At 37.9% G+C, this 14,371-nt stretch overlaps 1 protein-coding gene across 8 annotated transcripts in view; it reads left to right on the forward strand.

The window, feature by feature from the left end:
- Nucleotides 1–297: 297 nt before the first annotated feature.
- The window catches only part of KMT2E (lysine methyltransferase 2E (inactive)), a 68,827-nt gene continuing 54,753 nt past the window's right edge, over nucleotides 298–14,371 (forward strand). For 5 of the 8 annotated variants that reach the window (XM_044423229.1, XM_044423226.1, XM_044423233.1 and 2 more), the window contains exon 1: nucleotides 298–649. The gene's annotated coding sequence lies outside the window, so the exon portion shown is untranslated. Of the gene's footprint in view, nucleotides 650–4,979; nucleotides 5,050–13,971; nucleotides 14,056–14,371 lie in introns of all 8 variants that reach the window. The other 3 variants (XM_044423227.1, XM_044423228.1, XM_044423231.1) reach the window with 2 other exon arrangements.

Here is a 14,371-nt window from a genome sequence, read left to right on the forward strand (position 1 = left end):
TCTGGCAGCACCCTAGAGCACAACACTCTCCGCCTTCATTCTCAGTGGTGCCCACTTTTCAGTGTGAGTGCGTGTAAAGGGGGAATGTCCGCTTCTGCCCTCTCGCTCTGCCTGAAAACCTTACTCCGTCCCCTAAACCGGGTTTTTACAAAATGGACCCGAATGGGCTTGCTTTCGCGGGTACAACCCGAGCTCTAGCCCAAAAGCAAAATGGCGGCTGTTTGGCTTCGCCCTGGTAACCCTGCCCCTGCCAGGCGGGACGGGTGAACCCCGTGCAGTGGGAGGAAGGGAGGGGGAGTCGACGCCATTTTCCCAGAGAGGCAGTGACATAGGAGGGAGCGTAGGCGGCTGCGAGGAGGGAGACACGGGAGGAAGAGTAGCAGTGGCGGCCGCGGCAGCAGTGGCAGTTAGGGGATTGTGCAGAGGTTTCCAAGCAAAGGCGCTTCTTACCTGGTCCCCGCGGGGCTTTGTGCAGCGAGCAAACTTCGGGGTCCTTACCACTGACCCTCCCCCCTCTGCGAGAGGCTGTTGAGAGCTACGTCCTGTTCAGACTAGGGACATCCGCAGTGGGACTGTTGCATTGTTTTGGTTGGGATAAGAGGGGGGCTCAGTTAAGAGGGTGCTGCTGCCTGGCCTGTGATCATTACAGGTGAGTCTGCCATTATTATCTTTATTTGTTATGATTGTCATGCCCTATGATGAGTGCCTTTGGGGAAATGGGGGAACCTTTAAAAAAGAAAGGTTAAAAGTGATGGAGCATTTCATTACTTCTGGTGTATACGTGTGTATTGTGATCATCGATCTCTTCCTTTCCACCCTCTCCCGAACTGTGGATGATCTTTTCTTCTGGATTTTCGCCTCATCTTATGAAAGGGGAATGACTTAAAAAGGAAGGGGAGTCGCTATATCTTGTGAATATGGCGCGTTATTGTAACTGGCAGAGCTGGGAGCTTTTTTCTTTTCTTTTTTGATGGCAGTTATGCCAGCTTTTTTAATGCTAAAAAAGACATTACGAGGACGTTGTTAGGCGATAAAACTGCATTTCTGTAGCTCTCCGGTTTAAGGAACAGACTTGGGGTTTTAAAAAGAGGCTGGTAATTGAGTTTTATGAAGATACATTCTTGAACGTATTCTGTGTACTTCCTCTGTATATATTTCTGTTTTATTGAGCTAATATGGCTCGTTATGGGCCTAATCTTCCTTTCCACACACCCCCACCTCGTTTACCTTCCATCTTCCTATTTCTCTGATCTGTGGTGTTATACAGGCAAACGGTGAACAGTTCTAAAGACTTTTCTGTGGTAATTTAAAAGGGGGTGGTGGCAGGTGGGAATTATCCCAGATACTCATCTTTAACATTAGGAGTACAAGGTTATATTTATATTCATCTCTGTGTTACAGTTTACCCTTTCGATCAGTGCTCGCATTCCGTGAGCGACACAAATAAAACCTCTTTCTTGAAAAGAGTTGGAGGAACAGACCCTATTGCTGCAGACATGGGGGAGGAGAAACAAACGGTCCACTGTGTAGTACTAAATAGGGTAGAAGAAACATAATATAGTCCAATTAGAAAGGTCCCATACTTCTCCGTACTCAATCATCGAGGAATGTGTGGTGATTAAAAGCACAATGGTTCCCAATTCATACGGACCACTCTTTAAAACGCTACATTTATAGTAAAACCAAAATACCTGAATGTGTGTTTTCCCCTTCAGTTTATTTAGACTACCTTTAAGGAGATTAATAATTGAACACTTTATGTTTTCATAAATTATATTTAAAAGAAATTTAAAATAATGTCTGAAAACCTGGATGGACTGCGAAGAATGTTGGATGGCACACGTTATACTTTTAAAGTTAGTTTCTATAAAAGTGGAGTAAAAACTGTAATTTCCCTCTTTTGTCCTTTAGAGATTCTAAAAATGGCGGCCCCAGGCTGATGTTGTGGTAATCTAATCAGCTCGGGTCCTCCACACCCCATGCAGTGCATTTGTCTGCAGCACATTATAGGCTTAATATGCTTAAATGAAAAAAGACGGCTGTCTTCAAATCATGAACAAAACATGTCTCGACTTTACTACGATTAAAATGCTGTGTTCCAGCTGATTAATTTTATTGGTTATTTGTGTGGAAGGCAAATCAACGAGACCAGTCTTCCTAGGGGAGGGGACAGATGACGGACTCGTGTAGCTGCTGTGGTTGTGTGTGTATGTTTGAAGTGAGTTCGTATGCATGCCATATTAATTTACTTTTGTTTTTAAAATGGTGGACAAGTTCCTCTCTGACTCTTAACTTGGGTATGTGCTTTAATGTATTTTACTGGCATAAACAAAATATGGAAAAGAACATTTAAAACAGTAATTTCTTAACATGGCATTTCATTTGAGATTCTGATGGCTCTGTCAAGCAATAATTTCAATCTATTAATAGTCTGCTGCTATTGGACAAATATTTCTATGGTTCCCCCCCCCAAAAAAAAAGGAATTACATAGGCAGATTTGTCTGCTTGTCCTCCCTCATTTTGGATGTCTTGTATATAACTTTTCTACAGGATTTTCTCCCTTATATATATGAAGTACATATTTCTGTGAGAAAAGTGATCTTAAAAAAAACCTCTTGATTGCCATTGAGTAGTGCCTTATTTAAAAGACCAAGAGCAAGCTATTAAGTTTCCCCACCTCTCCTACCAAATAAAGATGTGTTCCTAGTTTGTTGAATGTGGTTGAGAGTATGTTTCTATCAAAGTTTCAGTTCCTTTTATTTTTTATTTTGCTATTCAAATATATTGAGGCTCACATTTAAACTTTGGGGTCTCCTTGGAATTTTCTGGATTTTAAAAAGCTAATAATAAATATTATTTTAGTAGTAGATTGCCTCTTACCATGTTTGACAAAATATTTACATATTCTAACTTTCACTGTCTTGCATAATTGACAGTCTATTTCTTAAGCATGTGGTTGGAAAAAAGTATGCATTACAAGGCTCTTCATGTATGCCTTGAATATGTTTCGAGGCCTAAAGCACAGTGGTTTAAGCATAGTTTCATTTAGTAATTTTCCAGGTATCATATATTAATTGTCAGAGCTACTGCCATTTTAATGACATATTTATATATTCTGTGGCATTTCTTTATATACTGGGAATAGCAAACTAATCTATATAAAGGGTCTGATTATATAGGATTGTGTTTAGATGTTCATATTTTCCTTGGGATCAAATGGAATTCCAGTACTAACTTTCCAGAATCACCTGATTACTCTTTGCTGCTAACTTTGACAGAGGAGCTATCAGTAGAATTTTATGTTTGTTCAGAACTCACCTGTCAACTGAATCTTTTCATATATAACTGGAGCCATCTTAAGGCCTTTGTTCTACATTGTTCTAACCTTTACTGTAGGCACTGTTGCAACCCTGCTGAAGGGTTTGTCGGATCTATCATTTGGAAATTATTAATCTAACTCCTTCAACCTATGCATGCTTACTTGGAAATAAGTCTTGTTTCAATTAGCGGGCTTACTCATAAATAAATTTTACTGAAATCAATGGGACTTACTTCCAGGTAAGTATGCTCAGGATTGCAGTCGGGCGAATGTTTGTACTACATATGTGGCCTTTTGAATTAGTAATTGGCCTTCATTGGGTTCAGAGTATGGTTTCTTACAGAGTCCTTGTCTCTGGATCAGTGGCTGAGTGACAGTACTCCCTGGAGATTTTCTAAGACAGATATTGAGTAATATGGTGACTAATAGTTTATCAGATTAAAAATTTAAGCTCTGGTAAAGTAGTTTTTTAAAAGAAAAAACTGCAGATGTTCATTTACATCAGGGGTTGATGCCATAACATAAAACACAAGTGCATAAAATATGCAGCAATGCCTAAAAGAAGAAAGCATATTAAAGTATATGCAAGAATTGCAAGAGCTACATATGACAATAGCCAGAAATCTGGAAAAAACATCGCTTTCAAATAGTTTTAGTAATTCTAAAGTGTATTTGATTAATTGAACGATGCTGCTCATTTTAATGTATTGAGAATAGCAATAGGATGTAATAAAGTATTAACATGGCTCATAATATTGTTTCCATAGAGGGAAATATATTAATATATTAATATATCTCAGTTGCCAAGCAATCTTATGCATGATTTTTCAGAAGTAATCCCTACACTGATCATTGGGCCTTACTCCCAGCTAAGTGTGCACTGAAGTGCTGTCTTGGTCTTTAATATATTTTTCTCCTTTTTTTCAACTAGTAATAATGCAAAATATGAATGGATTTCAGAAAATAAAATATTTTACTTCCCTTCATAGGACATTATATTCTTATTTTACCAAGAAGGGCAGCCATTGATCAGAGCTTTTGAAATAAACTCTTGTACCTCAATTGGCATCTGATCAGTTTGGGGAATGTAGAAATATTCAATTGAATATTCAATTAAAGACTTGTTTTCAGAACAAAACATTTTAATAAATGCTGAACAGACTTCATTAGTAGATTTTTACATGGTTTCTAGAGCAGGGATGGGCAGGAGGTAGACTGTAATCTACTGATAGACTAGGCAATTTGTAGTTGATTGACAAAGATTTCTTTTGTCAAATTGTTCAACAATAAGAAAAATACCCCCCCCCCATTAAAATTAACATGATTGAAACTAAAACATTTGGAAGGAAAACAGAGCTGAACTGTGTGTGTAAGGTCTATAAACTGGCAGAGAAAATATTTTCTGGATTGAACATGCATTCAGAGGTTCTTTAATTCTAAATCCATCTCTCTAAGCCATTATTTTGTACTTGGTGTTCCTCAGGATTCAAGTAAAAACAAAGTGGATTCCATAAGCCTGAAAGTTGCCTGCTCCTACTCTAAGAAGATATAGAAGAATAAATTTATACCACATTACTTAAATTCTTATACAGCAGCTAACCAATCATGGATTTGAACCAAAGGTTCTGTTGTACTCATGAGAGAATCTTTTCTTCACAGAACTCTTCTGTGTATGGAAGGGCTCCTTCTTCAGTGAGCAGAACAGAGCTATTTGATCCAACCCATGAATGTAAGACTCTCACTGCATGCCATTAGTCCTCAAGCTTTTGATCAAAACAATGCCACAAATAGAATTTGTATGTTATTTATACTGCAACTGATCCAAAATAAATTGGATTATTTCTCTTGGGTACACATTATTCCATGCCTATGTACATTGTCACCCAAGTACCTAAATGCTACATTTTAATTAGTCTGTGTTGTAGTGGAAGACAGAGGTTTCTTGCTAAGTAAATGTTCAACTTTCTAGAAACCTAATCTAGCCTTTCTAACCTAGTGGCTTCTAGAGGTTTTGGACTACAACTCCCAGGATTCTTGACCATAAGCCAAACTGGCCGGAGCTCATGCAAAGTTGGTTATAAACCATACTTTATGATTCTGTATGACTCATAGAGTCATAGATTCCTTTTTTTAAAAAGTGTTGAAAAGTGTATGGACATAATTATGTGCTTATCTCTTCATTTGTGAATACTTTTATTGTTATGCATTCAGATTTTTGCTTTACTTGATTTTAAAATTAAATTTGAATACTGGTTTTGTATCTGGTCAATAAGATTCAGAGAATGTTATTTGAGAAGTTACCTCTGAAACACACACTTCATATCTTCAGATGCAGTGGTACCTTGGCTCACCAACGTAATCTGTTCCAGGACTCTGGTCGTGACCCAAATTGGTCATGAGCCAAGTCAAATTTCCCCATAAGAGTCAATGTAAATAAGGTTAATCCATTCTGCAGCTATTTTTTTTTTTTACTCACACGGCCATATTAACCCCCCAGTGAGCATGCGGGGGGGGGGAGACGGGTGCTATTGTGGGTGTGCTGGGGGGAGATGAGCGTGCTGGGGAGGAGTGGGCGCAGGCACAGGCGTGTGGGGGGGAGGCAGGCACACTCGGACAGGGAATGGGGCACAATCGTGGCCATCTCCCCCCCTCCTGCACGACTGCGATTGCCCCTGTGCTGGAAAGGCAGGCGCACTCACGATCGTCACCCGATGCAGAATTCATGACCTCCGGCAAAATTTTTATGAAATTTCTGTTTGCCACCTGATTTGCTCATGAACTGAGGCGTTCGTGAGCTGAGGTACCACTGTACTATGTTAAAAGGGCATTATGCTCTGCATGTTGAATGGAGATGGAGAAACTATTGCTGTTTTTCTCACTGATGTAAGTAGTGTCTTTAGTTCATTTTCATTTGAAATAATGGAAAGCTTTTGTAGAAGTGATTACTGAACAACAAGCCATAGCCTCAGTAATACATATTTGGAACTCAGATTTGTTTAACTAACTTTAGACTGCACTATGCAAAAATAAATATTTTGATTCATTAATTCTAATTGTGTGGGGGTTTTTTTAAAGGACCCCCTCCCCGGTTTCTGTGTGGTAGTTTGTTATCTAACCAAACATTCTAAAATTAAAATAGGCATTATTTGGAACTGGAAAGAAACTATCTCTCACTGTTCATCAGATTTAAACATACAGGCAAAATAACTAATTTGGGAGGGAAAAATTGTATGCATGTTTCAAATTGACAACAACCAACAAACCAACCTTGTGCTGTATCCAGGCTGATGCTAACAACTTAAATTACATTATGCTAGCATAAGTGACCTCTAGCACAACACCAACAAATGTTATTGTCATTGTGCTAGAGGTCCATCTTCATGCAATGTAGTTTATGTTAGCACTAGGGACAGCTTGAATACTGAAAATTATTTTCTAGGTTTTTAAAATATTTTAAAGTAAAATAATATAGTAGAACTATTTGACATCAGTCAAATTAGTAAATGGGTTTAACAGGAAATTTGATGTAAATTCAAAGTGTGCCTTTTTGGATTATTGAAAGCCCAGTGGACAGTTGTCCTGTCCCTTCTTCTTACTCTTCACGAAGGAGGAAAAAGGCTTTTTCAACATATTAGTTCCTTCTTTGTATTCAAGACAGTATATCTAGGAATAGCTACCAGCAATTTGTGACATTCTATTACATTCTTAATTTCAAATAAATAAAATGCGAGCAGCGTTTCTTTAGGAACTCATACCTAGCAACCTGTATCTGCTGATTTCAGGTGCTGCTTTTTTTCCTTGATTCATGTGCTTTGGGAAACTGTCCAGTCTTACATATTCTGTCCAGAGAAGGAGGAAAGCTTAATGAGGAAAAAGCTCAGTCTATGACTACAGTATTAAGTAGGGAGTAAGCTCTGTTGGGGGGGACTTATTTCTGAATAAATATTGTTAAGATTGCAGTGTAAATGCAAGTTGATCTTGGGAAGGTGATGGTGTTGTAGTGACAGTGTGCATGGGATGTTACAGAGGACGAAACAGAAAAATGTGTTTGTACTGAGGTGCTTACCGCAGATGTTGGATTACAGTTCCCATCATCCCTGACTATTGCCTGTATTGATTGGGGCTGATAGGAGTTGGGATTCAATAATATCTGAAGAGTCACAGTTTCTCCACCACTAAGTTGACATTGAGTTGACAAAAAGAGGGAGGAAGACAAGGAATGGGGCAACTGGGGAAGATTATGCCTTTAATTTAGTTGGACTTAGTTTCAGGACGGAATGAAAATTGAAGCCACAAAACTGTGATTACATGAAAAATTTTCTTCCATTTAACACAACACTTAAGTACTCTTTATTACATGTGTATATTGGTGAAGTGCTGAAACTCTAAGCAGTAAAATAAAGATTAAAATATTGAGATATATGATAAAACATAATATTAAACCATTTGTATACTACAAAAAAATTAAAAGAACAATAGAAATTCTGGGACCAATTAAACTGTTATCCTATCCCTGGGGGTAAGTTCTTAACCTGGTGCCAAAAGTATTACAGTAGTAGCTCGAGGTGGACATCACTGGGGAGAATGTTCTATGCGTGGGGCAGCACTGAGAAGTCCTTCTCTTTTGTTGCCATCTTCGAAACCTTCCTTGCAGGAGACATTCAGTGGAGGGCCTCAGATGATGACCATCCTCTGTATAAGCCATTGTAGGTCAAAACCAGTATTTTAAATAGAGTGCAGAAATATATAGGCACCCAGTACAAATGGGACAGTATTGGCATTGTATGCTCAGATTTTCTGGTCTCTGCTATCTGGTCTCTGCATTTTGGACAAGCTGCAGCTTCTGAACAGTCTTCAAGGGCAGCCTCACATTATAGTAATCTAACTTGTAGTTGACTAGAGAATAGTTTGCTGAGGACAGATAATTCTTATTCAGTTGGGGGCACAGATGGGCACCAACTGCTGCTGGTAGAAGGCATTTCATGAGGCCATCTGAGCCTCCAAAGACAAAGATGACTCAAGGAGATTCTCCAAGCTACTGTTCCCTCAGGGGGAGTGCAAACCCACCCTGACAAGGTTGATGCCCTACATTCAGTCAGAATTTAAATAGGAACTCCAATAAAAATGGATGAAGGGATGGTCATAGAAAAGTGGGCTATATGAAAATTTCTTGAGGAGAGTAATTGAGGAGAGTTTGGTAGGTGTCTGTATCTATACCAAATGGCTTATAGCTACTACTTTTTCCCAAATGAAAGTTGGAATTCTTTGGTGGTTAAATATTGCTCCTGGAACTCTATTCATATTGTACAGTAAATGGAATTCTGTTAAAATTCAAATGTATTCAGATATATTCAAATGCAAGGCTGCATTGCTCCGGCATGTCCTCATCACATGCTTTGGAAATAAATCTGTATGATAAACCTTGAAGTTGTTAATGTTTTAAATACCTGAACTGAATTCCAGAAGAAGCATAGATTTTAATTGTAGAGAAGTGCTATAGATGATTAACTAATTGAAAAAGTTATTTACTCTGCATTTTATTGTTCAGTGGAGCCCTTGATATTGTGAAGAATGTTTCTGTTCATTTTCTAAAAATATATATTCTTTATATGCTACTTTAAAAATCTGTGTTTTGGAACAGAGTTCCATGATTTCTTCGATTCATTTGACTTTTTTTTGTACATTGTACCAATTATTATTTTTAAAGGTTAAAGCAGTATGCCTGTTTCTTCATTTCTCTGTCTCTACCTGTAGTTTCTCAATCCTTAGTTTCCTTTATTCTTTTCTGAGGAAAGGGTAGAGACCATCCAGGAGCAGATACACATCTTTTACCATAGGATACTCAACTGATAGTCAACTGAAGGGAGCTAATTTACATAAAATACAGTTTAGTCCCAGGCTTTCCCATCCCCCATATTACCATAGCAGATTATAAGCTAAGAGAACTGTTGACCTGATCTCTAAGGTGCTACACTGCCATTACTGCACATTGTTAGACTGTATTACTGCAGCCTCCAGCCCAGCAAAGATCATGTGACACTCATTTGATTCCTGAATCAGAGCAAGCTTTTGCTCATAGGCTGATTCTCTGCTGAACTGCCTGCCTACCTCCAGAGCTCCATTCCCAACATCTATGAAGTGAAGTTTTCTGTTTAGCCATGAGAAGGGGATGAAAATAGGAAGGGGGACATTGAACATAAGTAAAGTAGGGATGAGGCATTGAGCATAAGTAATGCAGGAATGAGGGAATAAAACAAACATGTCTTAGTTGATGCTCTGTTCCAGTAAAAATGAATGTTTCAGTGGTGTGCAATACACAGAATTCTTAACTAGAAATGCTTGGTTGAAATGTGCATCTGTGCTGTTAGTTGTTAATACTCATAAAGCACAAAAGAAATGAAAGTACAGTAAAGTCTGCTGAGTGCAGATAGCAATTTGAACTTTTTCAAGTATCAAAAAGCAAAGTAGTACAGTACTGAATAATAGTTTCCCTCAGATGTTATCAAAGCAGTCAGAAAGTCGGACACAAAAACACTGGGTATAAAGTTTAATAAATATTTGAAATAGAAACACATGACAGTAAATTAACTGTTCTTTATCTTTTTCAATATTTTTGTGAAGAAAAATATTGACAGTAAATTTTACACTCATGCAGTTGTTATTTTATCATTTGAGATTCTCAGAAGTGGTGGCCAGTACATAGCTGTTGTTGTTGTTGTTGTTGTTATTTATTATTATTATTATAGCTGTTAAGTGGAAGGAGCTGTAGAAACCAGCTATTTACTGTTTTCATGTTACAGGACTGGCTTTTTACATTCTTTTTTAAAGAACTTTTTATTAACTGACCGCTCTGCCTTAATTTCTAATGTAATTTTTGAGTTTTTGATATTGAATTTCATATTCTCTCATAAGAAAGGGGAAAAATTCACTTTCCTCAAAATGTTAAGAAACAAATGATTGCCAATAAATACCATAAAGCCAATTATGGTTGCTAGACATTGATTAACATTGTAGGACCTTTTCTGCCTAAACATGCATAGGATTGCACAATAAAGTTAATCATTGTCAGGGAATGCTTCAATTCAATGAATGCTTCAATTCAAGATGAATTCTTTAGACTCAATAAATAAACAGTATCCTATATCTGAACATTTTTCTTTCCTCATGGCAGTCATCAATGCATTTCTGGTTGTGATCCTTCTTGCTTCATTACAATGCCATGTTTCCGATTCTATTCTCAGTCAGCATAATAGTTCAAATGAAGAGGAAAAGACCATTGCAATAAAGTGTAATAGGATTTCTATATAGCTTCCTTTTGGTGCACCTTCTCTATATAGTATTCTAAATCAGCACCATACAGAGACTTTGAATGTCCTTGATACAGGTTTGTTTTATTCTTTTCTTTTCTGGTCAAGGGAATCCTACACTTCTTTAGAAACTTCTCAGGGGTTCCGTAGTGAGAAGATCAGTCATGATGGATAAGCTTCCTTGAAAAGACACTTGAACTAAGTGCACCATTTTGGATTTATTTTGCAACGATTGAAAGGAAAAAAGGTTGGATAAAAATAAACTACCTAACTCTTTTTTTTCTTTTTTCCTTTTTTACAGAACATAAATACAATCAGTTGAGATACAATGCAGATCAAAATGTATCAATAATATTAGCATCTACAACCCAACTGATAACTAAAAATAACAATAAACATCGTGCACCCACTTCCCAGGAAACCGGATAATACCTCCATTTAACTTGATATATTATAACAATTAACAAAATACAATGAATTTTACTTATACCCATACCCCCTCCAAAATTCATATATTCTTGATAAGGCTTACAGACTTTCCCTTCCATCAAGGGAGATTTTACAAAATCTTTTTTTATTATTATTATTTATATCCTGCCTTTTTCCTACAAAGGGCTCAAGGCAGCTTACATCTCCTCCTCCATCTTATCCCCACAACAACAACCCTGTGAGGTAGGTTGGGCTGAGAGTCTGTGACTGGCCCAAAGTCACCCAGTTGGCTCCATGGCTGAGCGGGGACTAGAACCCAGATCGTCTGAGTCCCAGTCCCAGGCTCTTAACCACTACACCACACTGGCTCTCCCATATTTCATTATTTACTAATTACCTAACTGGTCATACAAGAGTGTTGAGTGCATTCTACACTGCATTGTCAATTTATATGGGACAGGGAAAAGCCTAAAGGAACTGTCTGGTTCCTGGTATGCATTAAGAGTTTGCCCTAGAATGTGCCCAAGAATCTTCTGTCACACATATCCTATGCAGATGCATAGGAGTTTCTTAACAAAGGTTTCCTGAGAGTAGAATGTTTGGAAACCACTAATAGAAATGAAACATTGTGATCATTTCATGTTTCCAGATTCTACAGTCTACTGGCTTCAGATAGTAAGTTCATGTTCAGAATGAGAATGCATATAGGCCAAAGTCAGGCTAAATCTTCTCCAGTATAGCTTAATATGGAATTATCATCTTTTCTCCTGGAGGGAGGTAATTTCAGTTAGTTTTAATTGGAGTTTCCACTGATAGAAAGAAAACAATTGGAGTTAAGCTAAGAATTCCTTGTGATTTGTATGTGATTGAAGTCATTGCCCAGTTCCAACATAGCACGAAACAATGGTATAGTATTATGCAAGTGAGCTGTGTCGGACCTCTGTGTTGAACACTGATCACCCTCCCATTGTATGGTACATGCAAAAAAGGGAGCTTCTGCTTCATCTGAAATAAGGGAACTTTGGTATGTTTCCATTCTGATTAATTCCAAAAAGCCAAGATCAGATTGTTATATTATCCTGCCTTTTTCACTAATCATAATTTAAACAAACCGGAGTATTTGAGTTTTGATGTTGTGGGGAATTCTAGTTAGCTGAAAAATTGGAGTGAATACTTGTGGTTTGGCTCTTAACCACAGTTTTCTGTAATGTCCAAACTGGGAAACTAGTTTAAGGAATACCAGCAAACTAGGTATTCCTGAAGAGGCACAGTCTATTCAGAAAAGATGTAAGAAAGAAAGAGGTAGGATATGGAGTGGTGTTTGAGAAGAGGAAAAGGGGTTCTTCATCTGTCTAGGAATGGGAAAGAAACCTGTCAATAAAGGCCACATCTATTCTAGAGGAAAGTTCTCCACTATACCAGTTTCTCATTTGGTACATGCAAACTATTACATAAGCACACATTTCCACTTTTCCTGCCTGACAGTCACCCCACCTTTTATTTTTGAAAGTTTATTTGTTCATAGCAGCCCCAGCTCCCTTCATATAATGTATCTTCCAGATAGCACTTCCTGGAATGGCCATGTGACATGTGCTGGTGTGGTCACATGGTCAGTCCGCAGTGTGCCTTGCCTGTCAGACTGAAACAACTGTCTGAGGACAGCCCATTTGCTACAAGCACAAAATAAAGTTTTCTAGAGTAGTAAAGGACTGATACAAAAGTCATGCAGACTATTCAGGTAGGTACTCATAATCCATTTTGATTTGAATAACAAAGTTCATTGGATATCTATTCAGGCTTGGTCCACATAGAACATAACTTTTGAGTCTAATTTTGAATTTTGTTCACATTGCTAATAATAATAGCGTTTATATAATGCTTGTTGAGTGTTCAGAACATTTCATATATAATAATTTAGTTATAATTAGAAGTGTTTTATAAACTAGGTAGGTATTGCTGCCCCTGGATTGCAGATATGAAACAAACGGATGCTGGGAGATAGCAGCTTGACAATGGTTGCCCAGTGAGTTCACTGGTGAACTAAAAGTCAAATTCTGAATTTCCCAGTTCATAATTCAGGCACTTAACCACACAATACTGGATAGTAACATGGGCATGATGGCAGACAGTATAAACTGGATTAAAGCAAATGTGGATTAAAGTAAAAAAAATAACATTCTATAACTAAGGAAGCAATCTTTTGGCTTGGAGACAGTGCCTGAGGGGCCACAGCAGTTTTTATTTCCTAGCTCTGAGGTCAAAGACAGCTCTGCAGCCTTAAAACAGGGAATTTGAACTCTGACCCCTGCCTCTTGAAGCTGACACAGAAAGAATTGCACCAGCTGCTTTCTGACCAGTGCAGCCTCAGATTGAGGCTGGATGGATCTGCTTTTTTCACTTTCCTTTCTCTGTTTCTTCTACTGGGAGGCTGGGTAACTGTAACACCTCATTCCAGAAATTTGTGTGTAGAATAGGATGAGGAAATGATAGAAAATGGAGATGTATGGGATGTTTGTGTAGCAGTGGCGCCCCATCCTCTTATTCTTTCCAGACTGCTTATCTTTTCCTCACTTGACTTTCTTTACCTTCCTTCCATAGCCTGTGTTGCCTGATACAGAAAGAACTATGCTGTCTTGGTTCAATGCCTCATACTGTCTCTATGTACTGGTCCGTCAGCAAATTCAGTTACAAGCCCGTATGTTGGTATACTGTTATGCAGTAAATATTAGTTTAAATCACGAATAGTATGACTGAACAGTATGAATAGCATGACTATTTCCTTGTTTGAAATGTTTGAGATGACTGTCAAAGCATGATTAAAGTTATTGTTACTAATATAGTTGTGCAGGCTAGTTTTAAGCTTCTAGAGCTATTTGACATTAACAATATGGTTATGAGATGCCTATTGCTTTCAGGTAATAAAGATGAGTTACTGCAATTGGTTGAACAACTTCATCCAGACAGTAGTAATGAATGGATCAGCATCAAACTGGAAAGAGGTATCAAGTGGGATTCCACAGGGAACAGTTCTGAATGCAATGCAGCTTATCTTCATTAATGACTTTGATGCACAATTAGACCATAAACCTTAGCAAATGGATTAGAAATTATTTAGAAAACTTTACTATGGTTATGATAAATTGGGCAGCTGCCTAACAGTGTCATTTTAGGCTGCATTTGCACAAATATATCTAGTATGTGGGATTTAATAATCAGGACTGACTGATCCACATGTTCTTAGGTTTACTTGATGTGACTCAAGATTTGGCAATCTGAAAGTTTTTGGAGAAAAATCTGCTTTTAATTTTCCTCTGG

The sequence above is a fragment of the Varanus komodoensis genome, unplaced genomic scaffold (genome assembly GCF_004798865.1).
Source record: "Varanus komodoensis strain SLA01 unplaced genomic scaffold, ASM479886v1 scaffold13_3, whole genome shotgun sequence".
Taxonomy (NCBI): domain Eukaryota; kingdom Metazoa; phylum Chordata; class Lepidosauria; order Squamata; family Varanidae; genus Varanus; species Varanus komodoensis.